The 19,952-nt window shown below is 37.5% G+C and overlaps 1 protein-coding gene across 2 annotated transcripts in view; it reads left to right on the top strand.

The window, feature by feature from the left end:
* The first annotated feature begins 556 nt into the window (after positions 1-556).
* The window catches only part of LOC105233594 (uncharacterized), a 64,436-nt gene continuing 45,040 nt past the window's right edge, over positions 557-19,952 (top strand). The window contains exons 1-2 of one of the 2 annotated variants that reach the window (XM_049446689.1): positions 3,847-4,177; positions 4,851-5,113. The gene's annotated coding sequence lies outside the window, so the exon portion shown is untranslated. Of the gene's footprint in view, positions 1,079-3,846; positions 4,178-4,850; positions 5,114-19,952 lie in introns of those variants that run through there. The other variant, XM_049446692.1, reaches the window with a different exon arrangement.

Below are 19,952 nucleotides of genomic sequence, written 5' to 3'. Positions count from 1 at the left end.
ACTTCAGACACTCATTGAAAGTAAACAACAAATACAATAACAATACCAACAACAAAAACAAAAACAAAAACAACTAAAACAACAACGAATGAATTAAAAGCAAACAGTTACAGCAGTCAACATTTACAGTTGTATGTATGTATGTGTGCGGCGATGAGAGCGAGCGAGCATAACATTAACAACAAAAACAACAATAATAATAAGACCAACAACAACAACAACAAACACAATATATTATATTTGCAGAACAAAAAACCGTAAGCTGTAAAGGCAAAACCGACGAACAAAGCGAAAGCAACATGCAGCGCCACGCAACCGTTTGATTATGGTAAGGCAATACAACAACAATAACAACACAATACAAAACATTACAGAGAACAATGCTTTTTTAGGAGAGTAGCCGAGTAGCCGAGTACAGCAATAGTGTGAGCAGCGCAGCAGCCACATACTGAGTATGCGCCAAAAAGGCGATTGTGCGACCGACAACACGATTGCCAAACGACAATGCCTATATGTGTGTTGGCGATGCCACAAAACAGACAAGCGCCAATCGAACATACACACAGTGGAGTCGGCACGCGTGAAGTGAAGCCAGCAAGCCAGACTAGCAGCAACACACCGGAGTCATTCTTCAGCGAAAAGCAGCTGCACGCCAGTCAGCCAGAACGCCAACCAGCCACCGAGCCACTCAGCCAGCCAGCCAGCTAGTCAAGTAACCAAGCAAACAACCAACGAACGCAGCAACGAGCCAACATTGAGCATTCAACCAGGCTATACAGTCGCCAATATAAACTGGAGCAACGCACGTACGCTTCGCGCAAAAACAGTAACAGCGACGACAGCAAAACAAAAGCCAAAGCTACAAAAAACACTCACTCACAACAAAACACTCTCACGCGCCGCGCCACGATGCCATTGCAGCACTCGTAGCTGCTGCTGCTGCAGCAACAATGAGATATCCCGACAAAGGATAACAGCCCTTGGAACACGTACACATACAAAAGCGTACGAAGTTCAAAGCTTTTATATGTAGCGCGTTTGACAAACGCCGAACAGCTGGTGGATGCACAGTGTAACGGTAAGTGAAGAAGTATTGAGAAAGTAAAAATTATCTTGTATGATCGTAGAAGACACGAATTCCTACTAATTTTGGTATAAGAAATCTTTAATATGAGGTAGGTTGTATAGAACCACTACTTCAATGGGAGATTTCATTTGTAGCCAGGTTCTTCTTCACCTGATCTTTCCAACGGAGTGGAGATCTTCTTCTTCCTCTGCTTCCCCCGGCGGGTACTGCTTCGAATACTCTCAGAGCTGGAGTGTTTTCATCCATTCAGACGACATGTCCACCCAGCGTAGCCGCTGTCTCTTAATTCGCTGAACTATGTCAATGTCGTCATATATCTCGTAAAACTCATCGTTCCATCGCCTGCAGTATTCGCCGTTGCCAATGCGCAAAGAACCATAATTTTTTCGCAGAACCTTTCTCTCAAAAACTCGTAACGCCGACTCATCAGATGTCATCGTCCAGGTCTCTGTACCATATAGCATTACACGGAGTGACTTGTAGAATTTGGTCTTTGATCGTTAATACCAATATATGCCTCCAAAAATATATTTACTCCTAACAACAATTGCTTAAGTTCATACAAAAATTATAATACCCAATACTGAACTCAGCTTGATTCTTTGAATTTTGTTATTGAAAATCTGTTAAGTTAAGACGATTTCCTTAAAGTCTCTAACAGTTCTAATCCAGTGATTAACCATTAAATTTGGCATTCGGTGTCTAAAGATGTCCTGAGCCCTCTAATTCACTTTTCCAGAGAGTCGATGTAAATTAAATCCATACAGGCTTGCAAAATATATGCTGGGTGGAGTCCACTATTTTGTCTGTTCCTTAGCTTTTGATGTAAACATTAAGTACTATGTATCGTCGACGGTCACGAAATAATGTGGACTCTTTTGGATTGCGCTAAAAGAGCGTAAAACATGCTAGTGACCACATTGAGATTTTTAAAATAAAATTTTGCTGATCGATGGTGGCGGTTCGCCGTATACAGACCAAGACCTCTTTGATATCACTAAGCCCAATGAAACTATGAAGTTGACTATTTATAGCAACTCAACATCTCACGAAGGAATAGATTTTCAGTTTTTTTTTTAGCAGATGATCGGATATTAGTCTAGGTAGGTAAGTTAGAGTGCAGCGCCATTTTGATACACTTTTATAAGACCAGATTTTGATATCCATCATTCATCTCTTTGTTGATTCAAACGATTTGGTGCTCTAAAGAAACATTTATGCTTTTGTACACAGGTATTCAAGGTTTGGTATCTGATGGATTCCAAGAGTTCGAAATTTGATTTTAAGTAGTGCATCCACAGAGAAAGTGTAGAACCGTTCTTTCGAGATTGCAGCTACGACAAGTGTTATTCAGGGGCATAACTATTTTTAGGGCATATTTTGCATATACTTATTGAACAACAGGGAACAGTCGTACCTAGCGGTCGTGGTATTGTCTCTGCTTGGATTCGTTTAGAGAGACTTTACTTGGCCAACTCATTTGCTTTTTCCTTGCCGAAAATGTTCATCTTTGACCGGGAACCCAAATTATGGACAAGTGGAGCTTACCGGCCAGTGAGCTTAAAGGCTTCCACATTCATTTACTAAACTGGAACTGTTGTTTGGCGACGACAAGGCTAGTAGTGTCGCCTGGCTGAGTTTAAATGGTCGCTTTCTGTATCCTTTGGTAGTTGTTGAGTAGATCTCCACAACTTGATAGGTGCCATCTGAGTTTGGTAGATGTAAAAGCTGTATCCTCTCCAGGTTGTTCATTAAAACTCCACACGCCTTCTCTATATCTAGTACTTCCGCTTAGAAGATACTAGCTGTGTTTGGTAACATACTCGTAGATAGATGGATGGAGATATAACAAAATCCTCAGAATATATCCACGTTCCTACACCGCAGTCCATTTTGGAACCGTCGATATAGATTAAGGTAGTATTCTCCTATTCTACTAAACCTCTTCTTCATTCACGTTATAGACCTTGACGTAACTATTGAAACCCAAGATTGGGGCATGTAGTCTGATTTATTTAGATTAGTATCGACTTGGTTCAATATTTGCTATGGCCGTAACTCTTTCAGTTCCAAAGACTAATCTTCTTAATTCTTGCAGCAGGAAATGTTGCCATTTCCAGGTTGAAAACGTCTAGGGGCAGTTGGAGTAGGAGACCTCCACTAAAAATCGTATTGTTCGTGGTAACTTTACTGCTGCGGCAACTGACATGTAGAACACGCCGTCGCTTAAAATGAAGGAACATAATTTTTCCGTTTTTCAAAAAAGTTATAATTTTTACCTATTAAATTTCATTTTGTTTTCGATTAATACATTTCGCTGCCATAAAATTCGCTATAAGTATCTTCAAGCCGCCGTTACATTAAGAATTTTTTTTGTCCGTTTTTCCACCCACTTTGACCCACTGTCTACATATTATATGAGATGAAAACAGTGAAAATAACAAAACAAAACCAGCAACAGCAACAACAATAGCAAAAACAACAACGAATCAGTGGAAATAACAATAACAAAACCAACAACAACAATAACAACAAAACCAACAACGAAATTTGTAACAACATCAAGAGCAGCCAAAAACATACGAAGATATTCACATACGATTCGTACATTTCGTATATTAGCGCTGGAAGAGCACAAGTGAAAGGAGAGCATAATAAATATGTAGACGAAAGAGGAAGCATAAGTGGGAGAACAAATACGATGATGCTGTGCTGTGGCAATGAGACAGCGGTGGCGACGACAACCACGATTCAATCGAAATCCTTGTAAGCGCGAACAAATCTTAACGCAATTAGAGAAGACGAACGCTTGGTCGCGCCGACACGGAAAATGGTGCTGCTGCTGCGATTTTCTATTAACTTTAGTACATTCATGTATTTGATGTGCAACTAACAAGCAGAAAAGGAGTAGTCAATAATAGAAATCAACAAAAAAAAAGGAAACAAAAATCTGAAGAAAAAAGAAACGTTGTGCAAATAAGAAATCCTTAAAAGAAAAGTTTAAAGTTCAACCAAATTTGCTGACAACTGGAAAGCCAAGGCAAAAAGTGTGTGTGTAATAGCAAAAAAATAAAGCAAATATGGCAAAAAGTGAGCAATTAAGCTGAGCGCAAAAAAAAATTGTGAAAATCAGCAAACGTAATAAAAGCTGAAAGATTTTGAGAAACGAAAAAAAAGTATTTAAGCTAAAAAAAATTTTTCGAAACGGTTTTCGAGTTCGAAAATATTTTAAAATTCGGCAGCCAAAAAAATTTTCAGAACGGTTTTGATGCTTAAAATAAATTTTAAAAAATTTTCAAAACTTTTTTGAAATTAAAAAACAAAAATTTGAAACGTTTTCGAAGCTGAAAACAAAGTTTTGAAATTGTTTTGAAGCTAAAAAACATATTTTTGAAACGTTGATAAGCCCATAAATAGTTTTAAAATTGGTTTTTAAGCCGAAAATAAATTTTTAAAACTCTTTTGAACTCGAAAGCAACTTTTCAAAACAGTTTCGAAACCTAAATAGTTTGAAAATTAGTTTTTAAGCCGAAAATAAAATTTCAAAACAGTTTCGAAACCCAAATAGTTTGAAAACTAGTTTTTAAGCCGAAAATAAAATTTCAAAACAATTTTGAAGTCGAAAAAAAAATTTCAAAACGGTTTTGAAGTCGAAAATTTATTTTTCAAAAGAATTTTGAAGCGTAATTAGTTTTAAAATCGATTTCTAAGCCGAAAACAAATAATCAAACAAAATTTTAAACCTAAAAATTTTTCAAACCAGTTTTCAAGTTCGAAAATTCTTTCAAACTACCTTTTCAACCTCATAAATAGCCACAAAATTGAGAAATATGTGTTAAAAACCAATCCAAGAATAGTTTAATTGCAAAAACGCAAAAAAAAAATCTAACGGTAAAAGTGCTGGGTGTTAAAATGAGACAGCCAATAAGGCGTTAATTGCGTGAAAATCCGAAACTAAATACTGCACTGACCAAATGGCGAGCATAATGAGGCTAATTTCGGCGTTGATGAGCTGGAAGTAAAGAGGTGAAAATACAAGAAAAAAAAACGCTCGCAAATGTGCTGTTGTAAGCGTAAAAGATATACAAACAATAGGCTATTGACAGTATGCTAATAAATATACCGTTATATATAGTGTTTGCATGCTATTCTACGCTGTAGGCCAAGAAGTCTAAACGAATTTCCGCTACTATTAAAGACATCCACACACAGACACACACACGCAGGCATTTATTTGCACAAACTCTATGGCAAACACATTTTCTTATCTCTTTAAAGTATACAACAACAGCAACACAAATGGTGCAAAAGTCTAAAGAAAAAGGATTTGTAATATGAGTGGGTACAATAAAATTCCCCAAAGCATTCAAGTGTGTTAGAGAAAAAAAAACAGTTGAAAACGAACACGATGCGTGCAAAAAAGTGAAAGGGCATCAACGCCCAAAAAGATGCTGCACACAAATTCTCGCAGCAACGCTCGTTTTTGCCCCGCATGCGTGTACACGCACACACACACACTTGCAGCCGCCGTAGCTGCCACCGTTGTTGGCGTGCTCAGTGGCATTGCTGTTGTTGTTGTGACTTTCGATTTTGTTGTTGTTGTTCTCACCAATTTTGCTGCCGCTGTTGTTGTTGTTGTTTTTGTTTTTGCTGTTGTTATTGTAATTTCATTTTTTGTTGTTTTTGTTTTTCCTGTTGTTTTTGTTATTTCATTTGTTATTGTTGTTGTTATCACATCTCTTTTTTCTTCTTGTTGTTTTTGTTATTTTTGTATGCCAGCTGCCCTGGCTCGTTGCCATTTTCCCGCTGTGGCAGTTTCTGTTAAAGTTACAAAAAATGCCCCCGCCGTCGTTACCGTTACAATTGCCATTAGCCATTTGCCACTACCATTCGATACATTCGCTACGTACCCTTCCTTATGTGTATGTGTGTGTGTGTGTGTGCGCTTTTATGCTTTCGCCTGGTGTTGCTGTTGCCATTTCCGTTCTGGCGATAGAGACACAATTTCGTTCGGTCGACGCGTTATGCGACGTTCGGCTCGTTGGGGGCTGTTAATCATGGCCTAGCGCAGCAGGCGGCAAAACCAGACTCGCTCCCAGTGCGTACATGAGTGTGTATGTGTGTCACACTGTGTGTGTGTTGTGGGGTTGACAAGCAGCCTGCAGCAGCTGAAGGGCTGACAGACAGCGTATAATACTGCGTATATGTATGGGTGTGTGTATTCGAGTGTGTGTGTCTTCGAAGCAGTCTAGCTGCCCCAAAGTGCAGGGGTTGCCGTTGTTGATGTTGCTCTACACTTTTGGTAGCGGCGGTGCCGTTTTCGGTTAGCGAAGAAGCGTTTGTCTACACAGCCTGCAGCATAGAAACGACGGTTGGGCGGCAGTGTTGCCGGAGTAAGTTTTTTTGGTCTAAGAAAGAAGTAAGATTACACAGCAGAATAAGTTTGAAATTCGTAATCTTTCACTTGAATTATTTTTGATTATATAAGGTCTAGTATAAATAAATCCATTATTTTTACAACGGTTTTTTTGATAACTTTGAAGGAAATGTCATAATGGCAGGTTTCTTTGTAATAACCGGGATAGTCGATTTTCACAAACTTCTCTTGAGATGCATTTTCACCAACAAAATCCTTCCCCATTAACAATAATAGGTAGTAATCACTTGGTTCGAGTTCCGGACCATAAAGTGGATGGTTAAAAACCCCGCAACCAAGCCCATCACTATCGGTGTATGTAGCCCAATCGAGGTCCTGGTGATACCTAAATGTTCTCCTATTAGCCGAAGTTGGCTGTTTCTGGGGTAGTGCGTCCTTCAGACAGTCAATTGTTGACAGTACAGATCCGTATTAAAATTTCGATCATAGACGAACAGTTCATAGTATTGTTTGCCAATCTCAACAAACTCATAACAAAACCTTTCTGCCCTATTATCCCGTGCCCAAATAAGAACTCAGCAACCAAGCTCCCGGATTTTCTAGCGACTCACTATAGTTGAATGTGTCCAGCGAGGTCCTGATTTTCACCTATTAGTCAAAGCTAGTCGCTTCTGATTGAAGGCTTTCTTCAGACAGTCCAATTGTGGACAGTACGGTCCATACAGATTTTGATCGTAGCAGAACAGTATTGTCTGACAATCTCAACAAGCTCATTACAACTTCTTTCTGTCCGTCAATATTGGCTGGGTCACCGTTTGCGCTGACTTACCACGATTGGACCATAATCTTTTTCAATTGATATTGTTATATTTAACTCAATTTTCATCACCAGTAATCCCCTCCTACAGAAATGGATCGATTACGTTGCAATATGCGGATATTAATGAACTTTTTGATCGACCAAGCGGTTTTTTGTGTTAACTCGTATAGCTCCTTCACATTAAATTTTATATTTATTCACTCTTATAACCTTATATTCAGTCTCAATGCTGCCAAAGGATTTTGTGTCAAGTTTAGCTCTTGTGTAATCGAGATGGGTGCTTAAATGACGATCGCACTGAATAACGATTTCCATTATCTTCTTAATGTTTTCGACAATATTTCTCCCAGAGCGGACTTTGCGGTCAAGAATATGACTGAAACGGCTAACAGCACGGAAAACAGCAAAAACAGGATCCATATATACGTCGATAACTAGGCGGCGGTTAGGCCAATAATCTTACATCACATTACGTCAGATAATAACCTTAGAAGCAGGGAGGCAGTAGATGTAGTGGTTGCCAAAGAGCATATGTAGTATATTCCAGGCCACTATGGAATTCCTGAAACGAATCGGCTGAAGATTTGTCAAAATTGTCATACGTCTGGCTACCGAACCAGTACAGGAAATACGGAAGTCACTAAAAACGATACACAATGAAATTTCCGAAAGAGCTGACAGACGAATGATGATGGGATGTCTTAGGGATATGCAGAATTGCCAAAATCATCTGCAAGAGCACCAAAGGAAACACGCAACTTCCTTTTCCAACGACAATTGGGTCTACGTAAACTGAACGGACCCAGATTTTTTATCCGGTCAAGGACTGTCAACTCGGCAGAATCTGTCACTAATCTGTCACAATAACAACAACGCATGCTTTTTTACTCACATGGTCTCGAAAGCACTACAGGACGGTTGTTGGCCTAATGACAGATCACAACCTATTGGCATCATCTGCGAGCCGGATGCGCATAAGTAACGACGATACATGTGGAAAGTGCTGGGCATAAGAGAGACGCTGGAACACTATGCTTCTTTCCAGCATTATTGAGAACTCATTTTAGATATCTAGGAGCTTCGCAGTTCAAGTTACTAGATGAAGTATCACCATTAGATATCAGATCGATCTTCAAGTTCATAAAAAGCGTTGATGTCCTCCAAGTAACGCCGATATATTCAGAAATAGACGCAGAAACACCTTCTATATTTACTTCTTTCCGGCATTATGTAGAATTCATCTTAGATATCCAGGAGCTGCGCAGTTCAAGGGACAAGATAAAGTATCACCATTAGATATCAGGTCGATCTTAAAGTTCATAACAAGTGTTGATGTCCTCTATAGCGAATACTTCAGCTCAAATTGAACTAAACCTTCATCTTTCATAACTAAGAACCAGTAGGTCTATGTATGGCGTGACAGGCGGCCAATATAACCTAACCTTCCTCCTAAAGCGTGGTGCATCAGAATTATCGAAACGACGAAACAAAACTTCCGCTTTTTTCTGTTACAGCATCAGGATCATAAGCACTATTTACCATTTCAGCCACCTGGCTTACTCCTTTATAGAAGAAACACTGTAAGGGTTATTTTCTCTTTGTTGATGCCCATTTTGACAGATGTTCAAAGAGTTATGTGTCCTAGCGATCATACAAGTATTTTTTAGTACCAAATTGTATCTTTCTAAGAGAATATAGCGTAATCTGATCGCAATTATACAACATAAGATGGAGAATATTAAAGCCGTCTACCCGAAAAAAATGGATTTCTTTTTACTAAGCCTTATATGGTATTTGCCAAAGTGTATCGAAAAAACTTCCAAATCTACCTTTGCTTGGATGTTAAAGAAAAGAATTGGAGATGGGTGGGCCATATAAAATTTTAAATTTCGAAGATAGTGCGTAAAAGATTGAGTGTAGCGTTTGCTGTATGGCACGTAGCGCCGTCCTGCTGGAACCAAATGTTGTCCAAGTCTTCCTCTTCAATTTGCTTGAAGAAAAATTCGGTTAACATTGCGCGATATCGCTCACCATTGATGGTTACGGTTCCTTTTTCATTTTCGAAGAAAAATGGGCCGATGATTCCACCAGACCAAAATCCGCACCATACAGTGATTCGTGCTGGGTGCATTGGCTTCTCGACGATTACGTGCGGGTTTTCTGTGCCCCAAATGCGACAATTCTGCTTGTTAACGTAACCATCGAGGTGGAAATGAGCCTCTTCCGAAAAGATGATTTTTCGGTAAAATTGACCATCCTCGGTCAAACGATCTTCTGCCCAATCTGCGAACTGTAGAATAGTGAATAGCGACCCATTTCGTAAATTTTAGACTTTTTACTGAATATCTGTCACTTTCCGAATGGTATTTGACGTTTCCAATGTCGAAATATAGATAATTCAAATTTAAAATGTTAGATGGCCCACCCGTTATATATAAATGATCAGGATGACGAGACAAGTATAAACACGGGTGACTGTCTGTCTGTCTGTCTGTCCGTGCAAGCAGTAACTTGAGTAAAAATTGAGATATCTTGATACGCGTTTCTTTGCGAAAAAACCCGTACGAGTTCGTAGATTAGACCACTGCCACGCCTTACCATTGATCGAAAACGTGTAAAGTACTATAACTCAACATAAGATATAAAGGATGATCCATTTCGAGTTTCCCAACTTTTTTATAGAAAAAAAAACGCAGAAACTTCAAATTATATGGGGAATGCTTATTTTCATGCGAAAGAACATTATTTGAGATTTATTTTTCAAAAATTATCTTTTTCAAATGTTGATCGCGATTACGTCTCAGATTCCATTCGATGACCGTTCGAGCATTTCGACTGGTAACTGGCGAATGACACGAGTGATGTTGTATTCCAAGACAAAAATCAAAGGGGGATTGTCCGCATGGACTTTGGATTTTACATATATATTCACACAGGAAAAAGTCACCTGCTCATCTAAGTATTCTCTCGATAAATCCATTGAAAAGATTCTCTCATATTTTTACTATTAAATTTTTTTTTTATTTATTTGCTTGTCTTAAGAACATTTTCATGCCAAAAACTCCCTTTAAATTAAATTAGTCTAATTTTTACTATGAAAACTTCGAAGTTATACAATTACTTCTCATTCGCACCAACATGGCAGCACTGTTTGGCTAACGTACGCACACGCATGCCTAGTCACCCACTAATACTACCTTAATCTAGCAAATGTCACACACCATGCATATGTATACAGTTAGCACAACACCCTCTCTGGCATTTTCTAGCCATGCATGCATACATGTGTCAGTGTGTGTGTGCGTGGGGATGGCGGCAACCGCAAGGACATTGAGATAGCGACAACTAACTACTAACAGCCAACAGCTACTAGCCATAAGCCAAGCAACCGCAGCTTCAATAGCAACAGTGGTAGCGGCGAGGCAATGTGAGCGACACACACAAGCCCTTGCACAGACCCACACACACACACAGCTATGGCCGCCGTTACAGTTACAGCCGCAAAGGCAGCCTCAGCAGGCACTAAGTCATGTAGTGGCATTTTTGGGTCAAATCGACAATCGGCGCACCAAAACAACATTTTTCGTCCACATATGAGCACACACACAAACACAATATTATTACATACATTTATATGATGTGTATGTGTGTATGTGTTTGCGACTAGGTGCTTGTGCGCTGCTTATGATATACGGAATAAATTTGCATGAGCGCGCAAGGACCTCATTAAATGTACAAATGACTACATTTGCAATTGTAAACTAGCAAATGTATTTATGTATGTATGTGTGCGTGTGTATATGTGTAAGCCACATACATATGTTTTAAGTGTGTTTGGTGATGGTTAGTTGATTTTATGCGTGTTTGAATTGTTTTTATGTGCGTTGAGAATTTAGTGTGCTTGGAGTGGAATGAAAATATTGTTACCTCGACAACCTGTTAAGCGCCATACACACACATATACATGTATATACATATGTGCATGCATGCAAATATAGCACAAAATTTAAATATCAAAAGTTTTGGAAATTCTTAGAACACAGCAGCTGTATTGAAATTACTTTCGTATTAAAAAATAAAAATTATAGTATGTCATTAGTAAGTAACGGAAATGTAAAAATTCTTATTTTAAAATTAAAAAAAAAAATTAAATATCAGAAATTTTATAAACATAAAAATAATTTTTAAAATATTAAAAAAAAAAGGAAAATTTCAACTCCAATAATATTTATTGATTGATTGATTTCAAATAATAAAATGAAAAGTAAATGAATAAAATGTTTCATGATATAGCCGCACTTTAAAAATTTAATAAATCATTTTATATGCAATTAATATTGGAAATAAAATTAGCAATTAATTAATAAAAATAGTTTAAAAAAATAAAAATTTAAATCTGTAAATTTAAAGTATAATAATTAACATTGCTGATAATTAAAATAAAATAATAAAAATTAATAAAAAACTTTTTTTAAATAAAGCAAAAAAATTTAATTTTTAAAAATTAAAAAAAATATATTTTGCTTATTCTATAAATAATTCAGAAAGAGATTATTAAAGAAATTTTGTATAATTGAAATATATTTATACCCTGAACAGTAGGATGATTCAAAAAAAAAAAAATTCCGTTTGGTACTCGGAAAAATAGGTTCCTAGACACCTCTAAGAAAGCCTCTCCAAGCATGAGTTCTTAATTGTAACGGGAAGGTCCTCCTACATACAGTTTTCTATTTTTTCTTATTATCAGATAGAAAAATTTATATCTCGCTTCCAACTACTTGAAAAAATATCTTGTTAGATTTTATAGGAAATTTACTGCTCTATAAAAAATGGTCTCGTATGATTTTTCGATTAAGTTAAGCGTTTACGAGATATTCATCGTCAAACATCAATTCATATTAGGGTGGATTAAAAAAAATTTGTCTTTTTCGTTTGGTACTCTAAAAATTGGTTCCTAGATACCTCTAAGAAAGCCTCTCCAAAAACCTATGAGTTTCATCATTCATAGTGATTTTTTTCATTGAGTTATAAAATTCATAAGAAATAAATAATTTTCCCAAATATAATCAAAATTTAACTGTTAATATCTTTTAAACGGTTGGGTTTACGAAATAATCATAGCAGACCTTTTTTGTAGAGAATTCAACCTACTGAACAGGGTATATTAATTTTGTCACGAAGTTTGTAACACCCAGAAGGCAGCTATATGCTTTAGTGAGACGATCTGAACAATTTCTTCGGGGATTACATTGTTGCCTTGTACAAAATTTTCTGAATATATCTTGTCAAATGCAAAAGTTTTCCATACAAGAACTTAATTCCGATCTTTCAGTTTGCATGGCAGCTATGTATGTCTCTAGTGAACGGTGGCAAATAAGCAGCTTCTAGGAGAGAAAATATTGTGTGCGAAATTTCAGATAGATGTCTTAGAAACTGAAGGACTATTTCGCGTATATGTATTCCGACAGACGAGAATACCTAAATCGACTCAGCTGGTAACGCTGATCATTTAGATATATATTTTATATGGTCTCTGGCGTTTCCTTCTGGGTGTTGAAAACTTCGTGCCGAACTTATTATACCCTAGGCAGGGTACAAAAACAAATTTTGAAATTTATAAAGTACTAGAGGACCCGTCCACGCTTCACTGTGGCTGATACATAGATAATACTACTACCATCTATATGATTTCTATTAGTTGGATTATAAGTATTAGTTAATGAGATATAAGATTTTGTGAAGCAACTTGTGTTAGTTTACAAAAGAATGGATCATAAAGCATTTCGTGTGTTAATAAGCATTTGGCTATTTGGGCAAAAATGCTGTTGAATTTGGGCTCAGGGAAATCAACCGTAGAAAAGATATTTGCTAACCTGGAAACAGGCGAAATAAGCAAGTTCATAATCCAACAGAAACAACGAATAACTGATTCTGAGAAGTGTTTATGTGCTCTCTAATCGGAATAAAGCTGAAAGTTTTCGTCAGTGATAGAAACATGGCTCTATCATTTCCCACTGGAGTCCAATTGACAGTCATTGTAGTGGACTGCACATGATGAACCTAATGAACCGGTTCTCAGGCGTGGAAAACGAAAAAGGCGACGGGAAAGGTTATGACATCAGTTTTTTTGGATGCACGTGGTATAATACATACTCATCGACTGATTACTGAGCCAGTTATAATCTATTTCACTGCGTATTTCGTTGCAGTTCTTTTCGTCTATTCCAAATATTTAGCAATTGTATTATTTTTGAGAAGACTCTGTTTAAAATTGTACGCATATATTCAAATGATTCCTACAAACATGAATTTTGAACAAATGCTTATGATTTAAAATATAATTTTTGTATTTATGAGTTGTATTAAATTTTGACATAAAGAGATATCCTTACCCTGGTTCTAAGCTACCTCTCCACCAATTTTCAGCCAAATCGGTTCAGCCGTTCTTGAGTTATAAATGGTGTAACCAACATCAACCTTCTTATATATATATAGAAGATATACGTATATAGATATAAAATCTGAAAATGATATACAATTTTTTCATAAAGAAGAAGAAATTTTTTTTTTTTATAAAATGCGAGCAAAGGGCCTAGTAAAAATAAATCTTTTATTTTTTCGTTAAGTTCATAGTATTATTTAGATTAAGATTTTAGGTTAAACGGGCACCGATTTTTTGGTAACTTATTAGCATTTGCAGTATAACTTCATAATGGCACTCTCATAGAAACAAGCGTTTCGCAAAAAATTGGAAAAATTTGTGACAGTCGATTTACACCAATTTCTTTTGAAGCGAATTTTTCACCAGCAAAATCATTCGCCATAAACAAAAATAAATAACTGTCAATTGGTTCCAGGTTCAGACTATAAGATGTATGCATAACTCTAATCTCGGACCTTCTGGCTAGTTGCTAATACGATATGCGTTGTCTGGCGTTGTCTTGAAAAATATAATTTCTCTCTTATTAGCTAAATCATCCAACTTCTTTGTTCAGACGATACAATCGTTGACAGTACATATCCGAATAAAGAGTTCGGGGAGGAGCTTATTGTAGATGATTCTAACTTTCCTAGCCGTCAATTCTAGCTTGCCCAACGTTTGCCTGGGTTCGCCTCGATTTGCATACGACCGTTTTAGTTAAAGGTTGTATTAAGTGACCCACTTTTTATGACCAATAATCATTCGTTTCACAAATGAATAGGTTCACGATTCAGCTGCGATTTGCCGATTCGGTCTATGATGTTTTTTTTTGCGTTAACTCACTTGGCATCCATACATCGATACTTATATTGTATCCAAACGGGATTCTGTGGGATCTTTAGCCCTTTGAAAATCTAAATAATTATTACATAGTGGGACTCAATGAGTTCCATTATTTTATCGATATTTTCGACAATTGGCCTTTCAGAGAACGTTTCATCTTTGGTCTCAAAATTATCAGAACGAATTGGATCAAACCAAAAATATATGTGATTGGCTCATATAGTATCAGTATTAGGACTAATATCGGCTTATAATATATAGCTGCCTTACAAATTGACCGAACAAATTTAAATTTGATTGATATCTCTACAAAATCTGACACAGATTATTGTCCGAGGTAAAGCTAAAATCTAATATCGGACTACTTTAGCATATAAGTTATACAAATACACAAATTTTTAAACTAGTTCTGATATTTAATTAAGAGCAATTAAACGCTGGTGTATTTTGCTAAGTTGGTAGGACTGAAGGATAAAAATACCGAGCAAAGAATTTTTCTCAAATTTTGTAATTCAAACAAAATTTCGTATGCGGAATCTTTGCGAATGTTGGGAAAGGTATAAGGTGATTCAGTTTTATCAAAAACATATGCCTAAAAGTGTTATAAAGCCTTAAAAAACAGTCGAGAGTTCGTTGAAATCCAACATGCCTCATCCTGGACGACATTCGATCTTTTCAACTGTCAAAAATATTAAAAAAGTAACAGGTATGGTGCTTGAAAATCGTAAGGAAAGTGTTGGAGAGATGGCAAAAAAGCTCGACATCACTTGCGAGTCCGCTCGAATGTTTTTGGTTGATTTTATTGGTATGAAACGCGTTTTTGCTCGAAGCGTCCCGATAAAGTTGAATTTTTTTCAAAATGAGTGCCGTAAGCTCGTCTTTTTGAAGATGCTTAAACGTGCGAATTCCTGTCGCATATTCATAGAAATGTCGACGAGACATAGGTTTATGAGTTTGACATGCAAAAAAGTCGACAATCATAGGAATGGAGGGGAAAAACGAGCAGAAAACAAAAAAACCACGCCAAAGCCGCTCAAGGTGATGCTCATTTTTTTATTCGATATTCGTGGTTTGCCGCATCATGATTTTTTTCGGAGAGACAGACGGTCAATAAGTAGTTCTATTTGGCCATATTAAGGCGTTTGCATGAGAACATCTGTCGAAAACGGCCGAAATTGTGGAAGAACAAATCAAAGATTTACACAATGATAATGTACCTTCGCATCGAGCCACGATTGTGACCGAATGAAGAGCCAAAAAATTAACATCAACGATCAACCAATGTATTCTCCAGATTTGGTTTCATGTGGTTTTTTCTTGTTCCTTAAACTGAAATTGCCCATCCGTGCAAATCCGTTTACAGTTGATTGAAGATATGAGACAAAATTCGCTAAAGGAGCTGAAGGCCATGCCAAAAAGTGTTTCGAGAGTTGGAAAAATCGTTGACATAAGTGTATTACATCTGGTGGGGATTACCACTTTGAAGGCGACAAAATTAATTTTGATGAATAATTAAATATTTTTTGTCACAATATATAACAAAAAGAATTATTTCGCAGAAAAAATAAAACAATGTGATATTGAATTTATAAAAAAAATTATAACGAAAAATTCGCTCTCCATCATAATCTAAAAAAATAATTTAAATAAAATAGAAACCAAATGGAAACCACAACGCGAAAGCATTCATCAAAAGTAATCACATTGTTTGTAGCAAAACGCAAATCTCAGCCGCCACAAATCGCCACAGGAGGTGATGGCTAAGTAGCAGTGGTAGATGAAGATGAAGAAGAAGAAGTGCCAAGAAGAGAAATGTAAAAAGTTTCAGCAAATAACAGCCGCAACATCAAATCATGAAAAGAAAAGTAATTTAACGCACACAAAGCCACACGTTCAACATAATTCGCCACCATGCCAACCAGCGCTTTATATAATATATAATTCACACATACACACACATGCACACGTGCATATTTTCATACGCGCATTGTGCTCAATGAGGACACACACACAACCACATGCATTCAGATGAATATGACTGTATACACACTGGCAGCACTCCAAGCCACACACGCACACCAACAACACAACTTATATTGTATAACTGTACGTATGTGACACGCATGTGCATGAGTGGGCGCACGCAGGGTTGCCACTTGCACGCTTACTTACCTCACCAACTATACTTATATATGTATGCATGTATGTATGTGTGTATGTTTGTAAGTATGTGTGCTTGTATGTGTGTACGTTTGTGTTTGTATAGCTCACCGGTGAGATATGAATTTTCATAAGATGTGAAAAAGTGTAGAACTAATAAAATTAAATGATGTGTGAAGGAACTTCTGTGTTTGCAGTGCAACTTGCATTATTGTTCGAAGTAGATGTGCTGTAACTAAAGTGACACATATGTTCGTTCGTGTCACGCAAGCAAAGCTGAGTTGTGATGTCTATATATACATACATATGCATGTGACCTGTTTTTTGGCTGGCAACAAATTGGTGAGCGACTTAGAGTCATTTTTTGCATTTTTGTTTTCTGTCTTCAGTACTAAAAGCTTTGCCACTAATAAACAATAATATAAAACAAATTGTTGTTGTTGTGATTTGTGAGCTAAGCTACACTTAGAAAATTGCTTATACGATGGTTTTCCTCGACACCTTCAATACGTAAACCGAAAAAAAAGGTGCTGAATCGATGGTTGTTTCACGTCAGCCTGTGTGGCTGGTATGAGTAAGTTTATAAAAGCTTAAAAAAATCTCGGCAAGCAACTCGAGTAGAACATACCTATTTATATTTAGAAAACAATGCTCCATTGGACTTTTATAGACATTAATTTTCTAAAGACCACCGCTTATACTGATTAAGAAGAGGAGAAACAAACCTTTGGCTTCTCCCCGAGTTAGTTAGGAAGTTATACGAGTCTTAGGCGCGGACATCAAGAGATTCATTGTTCTACATAAAAAACTATTTTAGTTTAAAATACAAAAAAATGGCGCTTTAGGCACTTATTGCGTTCGGGCTGCTAAAACTCGGAGCAGGACTAAAAGCCAATCAAACTTTTCTGAGCTTTTTTTAATATGTTAGGTTAGGTTAATCTGGTAGGCCAATAAGCCACGCATAAAACAGTTTGGTGCTTTGCAATCAATAAAAGACAAGCTCCAACTAAACTTGATCTGGGTTCCCGGCCACAGGAACATTTTCGGTAACGAAAAAGCAGACGAGTTGGCAAAGGCAGGGGCATTCCTCAATGAATCCGAGGCGGAGGTAATACCAAACCCGCTATGATCGATCAAAGGAGAGATCAATAGACAATTTCAACAAATTGCGAACAACAGGTGGAAAAACATTACAAAATGCGTCATAACTAAACAATTATGGCCAACATATGACAGGAAAAGAACCACCGACTTATTAAATAGGTCAAGAAAAAGTATTTACAGAATAACAGCTACCACAACAGGGCACTGGCCATTTGGGGAACATGCGTCCAAAATGGGTATGCCCTACAACGACATCTGCCGTGGCTGCGGATTAGCAGGGAACAAGGATACAATCTTCCACTTTCTCTGCGAATGCCCAGCACTAGCTAGATCCGACACAAAACACTCGGAATCCACCAAGCACCAAACCAAAAGCATATCGGACATAAGTAGTTTCATCGAAACCTCAAAATGGTTTGGGAGAGAAGGTGAAACATAATAGTAGATACAGGAGGTTCTACGAATAGTGTATCAAAATGGCATATCAATTGAGCCCGATAGGGCTGCACTCCTACCTACCTACCTACCTTGGTCCTTTGCGGTACCAGATGGACTTCAGTTGCTGGTACAAAAGATGTAGTAATCCTTTAGGATGCCTGCGCTTGTCGCAACTTCCTCCAGTGTATCGTACCTTGGGGACCCCAGTTACTTACAGAGTAATCTTTCCATTGCGGAAGAAGTGCACGAGATATGCTTTATTGTTTCCCTGGTGCCCTGCTCATTCCTGCAGTCTTCTCAATCTGACATATACAGACAGACAGCGTCGGAATACAAATTATCTTTTTTCATCCAAAGCCTGCCACCTTTAGTTCATTCCTTCCTTCAGACGGTACAATTGTTGACAGTACAAGTTCGGATTAAGAGTTTGGCTGGATGAGAGCAACTCAAAGTAGATAAATCCCTGTGGTTAAACCTTCCTGACCGTCAACTCTGACTTGGTTATCGTTTACGCCGGCTCACCGCTATTCACGACGATTTACCATAAACGTTCCCATGATAGTCGGGTCCACCTAACCGGAACGGACCCGGATTTTTTTATCCGGTTAAGGACTGACAACAACGATTGATCACGATGATTCAATTTTCATCACCAGTAAGCATCCGCTTCAGAAATGCACCAATTGTACATATAAAGGGTGATTTTTTAAGAGCTTGATAACTTAAAAAAAAAAAAAACGCATAAAATTTGCAAAATCTCATCGGTTCTTTATTTGAAACGTTAGATTGGTTCATGACATTTACTTTTTGAAGATAATTTCATTTAAATGTTGACCGCGGCTGCGTCTTAGGTGGTCCATTCGGAAAGTCCAATTTTGGGCAACTTTTTCGAGCATTTCGGCCGGAATAGCCCGAATTTCTTCGGAAATGTTGTCTTCCAAAGCTGGAATAGTTGCTGGCTTATTTCTGTAGACTTTAGACTTGACGTAGCCCCACAAAAAATAGTCTAAAGGCGTTAAATCGCATGATCTTGGTGGCCAACTTACGGGTCCATTTCTTGAGATGAATTGTTGTCCGAAGTTTCCCTCAAAATGGCCATAGAATCGCGAGCTGTGTGGCATGTAGCGCCATCTTGTTGAAACCACATGTCAACCAAGTTCAGTTCTTCCATTTTTGGCAACAAAAAGTTTGTTAGCATCGAACGATAGCGATCGCCATTCACCGTAACGTTGCGTCCAACAGCATCTTTGAAAAAATACGGTCCAATGATTCCACCAGCGTACAAACCACACACCAAACAGTGCATTTTTCGGGATGCGTGGGCAGTTCTTGAACGGCTTCTGGTTGCTCTTCACCCCAAATGCGGCAATTTTGCTTATTTACGTAGCCATTCAACCAGAAATGAGCCTCATCGCTGAACAAAATTTGTCGATAAAAAAGCGGATTTTCGAACATTTCGACATTTCGAACCGAACACTGATTTTGGTAATAAAATTCAATGATTTGCAAGCGTTGCTCGTTAGTAAGTCTATTCATGATGAAATGTCAAAGCATACTGAGCATCTTTCTCTTTGACACCATGTCTGAAATCCCACGTGATCTGTCAAATACTAATGCATGAAAATCCTAACCTCAAAAAAATCACCCGTTAGTTAAATCAGATGCATAAATAAATCACGGACTCCGAGAACGTTGTTCGATG

This window comes from Bactrocera dorsalis, chromosome 1 (genome assembly GCF_023373825.1).
Source record: "Bactrocera dorsalis isolate Fly_Bdor chromosome 1, ASM2337382v1, whole genome shotgun sequence".
In the NCBI taxonomy this organism is placed as follows: domain Eukaryota; kingdom Metazoa; phylum Arthropoda; class Insecta; order Diptera; family Tephritidae; genus Bactrocera; species Bactrocera dorsalis.
The sequence above is the reverse complement of the archived record's forward strand: the minus strand, read 5'-3'. Positions and strand labels throughout refer to the sequence as shown.